Raw genomic sequence first — 9,252 nt, forward strand, 5'->3', positions numbered from 1 at the left:
ATTTTGGATATAATAGGTTAGATAAATATATCTTTAAATAAATATAACTTAATTTTAATAATTGATATGCTTATATATTATATATTTATATTATATATTGCATAACATATTTGATATCATATCTAATATATCAAATATAGTATCAAATATATTATTAAAGTTAAGTTAAACTGTTCATTTTACTTTCTTATGTGGCTTAAAGACAATTTAAAGATACAGGTATGGCTCACAGTATAGTTCTATTGGGCAGCACAGACCCAGAGGGTTATGGGAAATATGTCTTAGCGGTGGTACCCTTTCCCTTTTGCCTGACCCAGGATGCATTCACAGTATCCGCACCAGCCTCTAGAGCGAGTCGGTCCCACCTCCTGCCATCAGACTGAGAGCTCTGAGAACAGGAGCCGGGTCTCTCTCTTCTAATTTTTCCTGAGTGCCCAGACATTTAGGAGGGGGAAGAGGTGGCATTGTGGGGCGTCATCCATGCCCTCTGCCAAGTCAATGACAGGGTAGCCCAGGGAAGGCCAAGGCTCCAGCCCTGGGGCCCACCCTTATAAACCTCCTCTGCATTGAATGATGGTCAGATTAGAGGTTGCTCATTTCACTGAGATGGTCTTTAGGGGAGACATTGTTTCTTCAAGACTAAGATTTAGACATCAGCAAGGTGTGGAACACACCTGGGTGGGAAATGGCTTAGAATCCTAATTACAAAGTTTCATGGAGAATTGTCTTTCAATGGAGGGCACCCAGTCCATTCTTTATCTTTTTTCTTTTTTTTTTTTTTTGAGTTGGAGTCTCACTCTGTAGCCCAGCTGGAGTGCAGTGGCATGCTCCCAGCCACCGCAGCCTCGACCCGCTGGGCTCCGGTGATCCTTCCGCCTCAGCCTTCCAAGTAGCTGGAACTATAGGCGCATGCTACTATGCCCGGCTAGTTTTTGATTTATTGGAGAGATGAGGTCTCGCCAAGCTGCCCGGGCGGGTCTCGAACCCGCGGGCTCAGGCAATCCACTCTCGCCAACCTCCCAAAGTGCTGGGAATACAGACTGAGCCACCGAGCCCAGCCAGCATTCTAGTTCTTTACCCGTTTCTCATGAAGCCTTCTTTCCAATCCCTTAACTCCCTGTGCTCCTTGAACAGACCCTGTTGGCTCTCCAACCTTCCTCTCCCTCAGCTGAACCCGGTTCCCCTCGTGTGGACTTGCTGCTGCCAAGCGCAGCGGGTCAATCATCTCCCTCATTCTGGATATATGTCCGTTAACCCAGCCTATAATTGCCTTGCTTTTCGGATTACTACTCATAACTGCTGACACACAGTAAGTTGTCAACAACTCTCCAAGTCTTCTGTACTAAGTACCTCTACCCCCTTCCACTTTTGCAGTCAGCATCTGGGATCCCATTGCAGTGCCTGGAAAATGCCATCTTGTATCACCATATCCATCATGGCCACCTGTCATGGTTCTTCTGAGTCCTGATTCTCTCCCACATGGTTCCCTTTTCCTCCCAGGGGATCAGCATATCATCTAGGTCCTTGTCCAAATCATCAGCTAGCAGTGGGTCAGGCTCTCACCCTGCTGCTCTCGCAAAGTGCCCTGGTCAGGGTCCCGGTCCTCTGGTCCATCCTCAGTCCTCAACCCACTTGGCCTCTCAACACTGTTGATCACAGCTGGTTTCACTGAATGTTTCTTTTCCTTTGGTTCTCAAGTAATCGCACTCTCCCTCCTACCTCCCTGGCTGGCACTTCTCAGAGGGATTCCTCCTCAAATCACCAACTCCTGGTAGTTGGAAAACTCCATGGAGAGTCTTTGTCCCCTTCTCTTCCTCATCTTTCCTCATTCGCTTGGTGAAAACACAATATTAGCAGCAAAATACGGGAAAAGACTCTCAGGCACTCAAGATAGGAACAAAAATGGCCACACAACTTCTATGGAATCTGACCATATCTATTGAAATTAAACATACACATATTCTCTGTCTCAAAAATTCCCCCTCTGAGCGTATTTATTCTATAGAAACCCATACATACCACATATCTCTTAAGGAAGTGACATATAGACAGGGTTATTAATGGTGGAAATATTGATAAGAAAGGAAGACCGGAGACTGCCAGGGGGTAGTGAATAAATGATAGAGTGTCTATACTTCACAGGAATTAAAAGAATGAGGCAGTTGGGCATTCACTGCTATGTAAAAATCTCCAAGACACATTTTTAGAGGAAAAGAAAGCATGATTATTTTAAATGGCAAGTAAAATATGCTGCAATTTATCTTTTTAAAAGAATAGGCAGGCCGGGCTCGGTGGCTCAGCCTGTAATCCCAGCACTTTGGGAGGCTAAGATGAGTGGATTGCCTAAGCCCATGGGTTCGAGACCCACCCAGGCAACTTGGTGAGACCTCGTCTCTACAATAAACAAAAAATTAGCCGGGCGTGGTGGTGCGCGCCTGTAGTTCCGGCTACTTGGAAGGCTGAGGCGGAAGGATTGCCAGACCCCAGCAGGTCAAGCCTGTGGTGGCCGGGAGCATGCCACTGCACTCTAGTCTGGGTGACAGAGTGAGACTCCAGGTCAAAAAAGAAAAGGATAGGCAGGTAGTAGTATAAGTAGAAAAAAGATAGTAGAGAGAGATAGATGATAGAGAGATAGACAGATAGACAGACAGATAGAGATGATGGATAGACATAAAAAATAGTAAACATAAAGATGTGGGGTACAATTCAGGATTGGGTACATAAGTGATCATCATATAGGTGAAGTTTGGGCCTCCCTTTGGTTCCTGCTTTGCCTGGTTTGAGATCAGTTACCTTTATTGATATTATGTGCCCCCCCACTCATCCCCTGGCAGTGTTCTGCTACTTACTGCCAATTCCTTTCTTACAGTATTATGGTAAATGTTCAGGATCCACTTATGAGTGAGAACATGTGGTACTCAGTTCTTTGTTTCTACGATAGATAACTGAGTATGATAGACTCTAAATCCATCCAAGTTGCTGTGAAGTCTATAATTTTGTCCTTCTTTATGGCTGCATAATAGTCCATGTGTACATTTTTTTTATCCAGTCCACTTTCAGTGGGCAGCACGGTTGGTTCCATGTTTTTTTTTTTTTTTTTGATTTATTGTAGAGATGAAGTCTTGCCAAGTTGCCCAGGCTGGTATCAAACCCCTGGACTCAGGCAATCCTCTCACTTCCACCTCCCAAAAGTGCTGGAATTACAGGTGTGAGCCACCGCGCCCGGCCTATATGTTTTTACTATTGCGAATAGTGCTGCACAAACATGCGTATGCAGGTATCTTTTTTGTAGAATGACTTGAGTTCCTCCGGGTATAGTGCCAGAAGGGGGATTACTGGGTCGTATGGAAGGTCAATTTTTAGATCTTTTAGAAATTATCACACTGCTTTCCACAGAGATTGTACTAATTTACACAGCCACCAACAGTATAGAAGCATTCCCTTTATCCCATATCCTCTCCAGCATCTGTTGTTTTTTGAGTTTTGATGTTGGCCATCCTGACTGGAGTTAGGTGACCTCTCAATGTGGTTTTGATTTGCATTTCTTTGATGATTAGTGAGGCTGAGCATTTTCTCATGTATCTGTTGGTTGCTGGTTTGTCTTCTTTTGAGAAGTGGCTATCTTTTGCCCACTTTTTAATGGGGCTGTTTGTTTTTTGGCATGTTTGAGTTTCTTGTAGATCCTGGATGTTAAACCTTTGTCAGACATAGAGCTGGCAAATATTTTCTTCCCATTCTGTGGACTGCTTCCCCAAGAAGGCCATCATTCTTTACTTCCCTCCCGCATTGTGTCATCAGGCCCATCTATGGCCTCCTCCTCCCTCGATCTCGACTGACTCAGATCATGGCTAAACAAGCCCGGCTCACCCCTAGCATCTTTCACAAACCTCTACCTCCCAGACACCCTCTTTACAGGCCTGTGGCCCTGTCTCCAGTCTGTCCCTCCCATCTCTGCTCGAGCCTTCTTAACACAGCAACTTGGCAGACAGCTGCCCTGCCACGCACTGATTTCCTTGGCCACCTCCCCTCTTTCCTCATCGCCAGGACACAGACTACCCTGTGTGTGATTGCACATGCCGATGTACAATTTTGGGAGCTTCCCAGCCCTCTTGAGACATCTGTCCCTCCCAGAGACTTGGGTCATGGAATCCTGCGCATCTTGTCACTGAGGCGTTGCCAGTCTGTCTTTGGAACTTGTCCTACAGGCCCTCAGCAGCTCATCTAGATGCTGCAAGAACCTCCCCACCATCTCACATTAGCATCTCAAGGCCTCTCCCAGCCACTCTCTGCACCAGCACCGGGTGATCTTTCGAAAAGACACTACTGGAAGCCATTTAAGACCCTGCAGGAGCCGGGCTCGGTGGCTCAGCCTGTAATCCCGTGCCTTTGGGAGGCTGAGGTGAGTGGATTGCCTGAGCCCGCGGGTTCGAGACCCGCCTGGGCAGACAAGACCTCATCTCTACAATAAATCAAAAAAATTAGCCGAGTAGCATGCGCCTGTAGTTCCAGCTACTTGGAAGGCTGAGGCAGAAGGATCACCGGAGCCCAGCAGGTGGAGGCTGCGGTGGCCTGGAGTGGCCACTGCACTCCACTCTGGGCGACAGTGAGATTCCAACTCAAAAAAAAAAAAAAAGACCCTGGATACATTCCAAGGTTAACAGCATGACCTTCAAAAGCTGCCATAAGCCGGACTTGGTGGCTCAGCCTGTAATCCCCTGCTTTGGGAGGCTGAGGTGAGTGAATTGCCTGAGCCCACAGGTTCGAGACTCACTTGGGCAACTTGGTCTCCTCATCTCTACAATAAATCAAAAAAATTAGCCGGGCATGGTAGCGCGTGCCTGTAGTTCCAGCTACTTGGAAGACTGAGGTGGAAGGATCGCTGGAGCCCAGCAGGTCGAGGCCGCTCCTGGCCACTGCACTCCAGTCTGGGTGACAGAGTGAAACTCCAACACACACACACCAAAAAAAGCTGCCATGGCCGGTTTCTTCCCACCTCTCTCTCGCCCTCTCCCTCTCTCTCCTCTTCCCTCCCTCCCTCCTCTCCTCTCTGTCTTGCACACACACTCACTTCTCAACTCTTAACTTGTGCCTACTTCCTTGGACTGCTATATTGTGCCACGTCTCTGCTTGTGCTCCTGCTCTTCGTCTACCTACTGATTTCCCATTGTTCTTCCTAAGGCTGCTCAAGACCTCACTCAGGGCCCACCTTTTCCCAGAAACCTTCCCTGAGCCCCCAGGTCAGACTAACTCTGCTCCTCTGGTTTCTCTTTGCATACTGGGCCTATCCTAGTTCTTACCACACGTGGCAGACACTGCTCATTCCACCTAACAGCTATTCTGTCCCACCCTTCCTCCAGGCCACCAGATCCCCTACCATTCTTCAGACAATATGTACCCTGGCCCAGGGGATGAATCGAGCTTCACCTGAGCTGTCAGGAGCATCCTGTTCCCATCTCCTGGTCTCTCTTTTTCCCAGGCTCCCTGAAGATTTCCTCCCAGTTCTGGCCAATGAGACACAACAAGTCATTTTCTGAGGGGGCTTCTGGGAAACACGTTTCTTCCCAGATAAAAATAGAGTCCCGTTTTCTCCTTGGCTTTTTTTTCTTTCTGCCTTAAATATAATTGTAGGAGTCATCACAGCAGCCATCTTGTGAGCACGGCAACAAAAAGTTCACATGTTGAGGACGGTGGAACAGAAATACAAAAAAAAGCCTGAGTTTTTATATCGTTGACATTATCCTTTCACCAAAGCTGAAACCACCTGCCTCCAGACTTCCTGCTGTGTGGAGCTGACTAACTTCTTTATTGCTCAAGCCATTATCTATTGGGTGTTCTGTTACTGGAGACCAAAGGCACCCCCAACCAATATAGCCTCTCATGTGTAAAGGACCTTGGAGTGTCTCCATGACTACCTGATCAACTTCTTGAGGGCGAAAATGGTGTCTTTTTCCTCTTAGTATTCTCAGAATCTAACACAGTGCCTCAATAAATGATGGTTTGAGGGAACGAATCTGACAAGTTCCCTTCCCTGACTATTATGAATAAGGGAACTGATTCACCTTAAAAATAACTCTTTAAGAGATAGGGTCTCACTATGTTGCCCAGGCTGGACTTGAACTCCTGGACTCAAGTGAGCCTAGTAACTGGGACTACAGGAGCACACCAATGTGCCCAGCGGAATTACTTTTATCCCAGGTTTGCCCTGTCACTGCCAACCAATCCCTCCATTCTTCGCCCACTTCTGCCATCCTCTGAGAGAGGAAATAGTACCCCAGGCAGTTGAATTTGGATACCCTGCCCTGGCAAGTCCTCACAGATGAGGTCCCCAGCTGCTGTGTGGCTCTGGACTGGGTAGGCACTGTGCATTAGGAAAGAACTGTCCCATGTCATCCTGTTGTCCCAATGACAGTGAGCAGAACACAGCCTGCAAGTCCTGACCTGAAGGTTCCTCTTTCCTGACATCTAGATCCAGATTCCTACTGCTCCAGGATTTGCATCTTCACTCTCTTTAGGAATCGAAGTTCCTTGAAGGCAAAAACTTGGCCTTCAGAACAGTCCCCAGGCCTAGCCAAGTGCAGACACCTAATTAACAAAGAGGGCATCTGGGTCAGCCACTCTCACCTGCCCTGCCTACTGCCTTCCCTGAGGTGGCTTGGGAAAGTGTTCCAGAATGAACCACTGCCCCATGCCCTAATTCTACTCATTAAATAAATAATAAATCTGAGGTCAGGCATGATGGTTCACACCTGTAATCCCAGCACTTTGGGAGGCCAAGGCAGGAGGATTGCTTGAGCCCAGAAGTTCAAAGTCAGCCTGGGCAATGTAGCGAGACCCCCATCTCTACAAAAAAAAAAAAAAAAATCAAATAATTAGCTGGGCATGGCAGTACACACTTGAGCCCAGGAAGTCAAGGCTGTGGTAAGCCGTGATTGTGCCACTGCACTCTAACCTGGGTGACAGAGTGAGAGCCCAACTCAAAAAAATAATAATAGATCTAATTATTTAGGGCAAAAGTATTTTTTTAACCTAATCAATGCTGAGCACTTAAACACTGATAGCATTTCTTTTTTTTTCTTCTTTTTTTTTTGAGTTGGAGTCTCACTCTGTCACCCATACTGCAGCCTCGACCTGCTAGGCTCTGGCGATCCTTCCATCTCAGGCTTCCACGTAACTGGACCTACAGGCGTGTGCTACTACGCCCCACTAATTTTTTTTTTTTAATTGTAGAGATGAAGTCTCGCCAAGTTGCCCAGGCGGGTCTCGAACCCGTGGGCTCAGGCAATCCACTTACCTCAACCTCAGCACAGGATTACAGGCTAAGCCACCCAGTCCGGCTAGCATTTCATATTGATTACCAAGGACACCAAATATTTGTGCTAAATACTGAACACAGGACTCGTTCTTCTCATAAAACCTAACCGGAAGTCACCCTGGGTCAGCTCTCCACATTGTCCACACTGCCATCTGTAACTGGCCTCGCCTCAGGACTCATTCACCACCCTTCAACCCTTCATGAAGCCCGCAGACTGAGGCCCACCTCATCGAGTGCCCAAACTGGTGGCCTCCAGCATGCCCATCCATTTCTCTTCCCACCAGCCAAGCCCAGTGTGACCCAAGAGCCAGCATGTCTGTCCCCAAACCTGTTTGAAAGTAGTGTGCATTATTTTAATTATGTAATTTAATCAAATATGATACATAACAATGAAACACGACTGTGGGAAGAGTTTTCTTCTGTCCTTAAAAATCCAAGTTGAACACTATGGAAGAGTTTGATAATGGGAAACTGCTGGAAAAACTGCCATTGAGTTAGGCAGAGAAGAGACAGACTGTGAAAAGCAGTGCTGGCCCGTGATGCAAAGGGTTGGTTCTGGAAGAATTCTGTTCTTGCTTGGTTATTAAGAGCTATGAAATTCTTGCTCTACTTTAAATAACCCAAAATCGGAGCCCAAAGAATTCAGCATCAGGGGTTACAAGACCACGCAGGGCACAGAGGGTCTGTGCCCAAGGGAAGGAGTCAGCCACACATCAAAAACTCGTGAGTGTGAGCACATTCATAGGTCTCCAATTAAAATCAAATATTTACACTGTATTTTTTTTTTCGTCCCCATTCTAACCAACCAACTACCAGCCTCGATGATATTGGATAGGAGGTCTTCTCTGTACCAGCTGTAGCCCTGCAACAAATGTTTTATCTCTGAGCCTCTGTTTTCTTGTGGATTTCCATCTGCCCCACCTGGGATTACCTGGGACAGAAGAATTGGCAAAGCACCTATCACCAGTCAGCATCAATTCTCTGTTCCCACAAATGAGGTCACCATTCAACCAATGAAGCAAGCTGGAAATCTCAGAACCAACTCCAGCTCCTCCCTCTCCTTCTCTTCCCAACTCCTTCCTCCTAGTAGATCACTAAGATCCTGCCAAGCCTACTGCTAAAAAATCTCCTGACTCTGTCCTCCAATCCCACAGCTGCCACGCGGACCAAGCCACCACCCTCTCGCACCTGAGGTTCCTACCTGGCCTGCTGTTTTCACTCTCACCCCCGCCCCAGAGTCCAGTCTCCTCCTGCAGAAAGAAGGATATTTTGAAAACACAAATCCAAATCATGTCATTCCTTTGCCTAAACCCATTAACAGTTCTCAAAACATCTTCAAACAACTGGAAAAATCCTCCCCCTAACACACACACACAACCCTCCAGCTATACCAGCCACCTATCAGCTCATCAGAATACACACTGCCTCTTCCTGCCTCAGGATCTTTGTACATACTGTCCCGGCTGCTTAGAACAGTCCTCACTCTTCTTCACCTGATTAATGCCGACTCATCCTTCAGGCCTCTACTTACATGCCATTTTCTCAGAATGGTTTCCCTTTCACTTATACAAAAAATCTACTCAGCACCTTCTAATGCCAGGCATTGCTCTAGGCTCTGGGAATGTAACAGTAAACATGACAGACAAAATCCCTGCCCTCATAAAGATTATATTCTACTGGGAAGAAGGATAACAATTAAATTGATACTATTTTCAGCAGGTGACAATAAAAGTATCTGATCAAAATAGGATTCATAGCCAGGCTCGGTGGCTCAGCCTGTAATCCCGCGCCTTTGGGAGGCTGAGGTGAGTGGATTGCCTGAGCCCGCGGGTTCGAGACCCGCCTGGGCAGCAAGACCTCATCTCTACAATAAATCAAAAAATCAGCCAGGCATGGTAGCGCATGCCTGTTATTCCGGCTACTCGGAAGGCTGAGGCGGA

The sequence above is a fragment of the Carlito syrichta genome, unplaced genomic scaffold (genome assembly GCF_000164805.1).
Source record: "Carlito syrichta isolate Samal-C Ts95f unplaced genomic scaffold, Tarsius_syrichta-2.0.1 Scaffold304676, whole genome shotgun sequence".
NCBI lineage: Eukaryota > Metazoa > Chordata > Mammalia > Primates > Tarsiidae > Carlito > Carlito syrichta.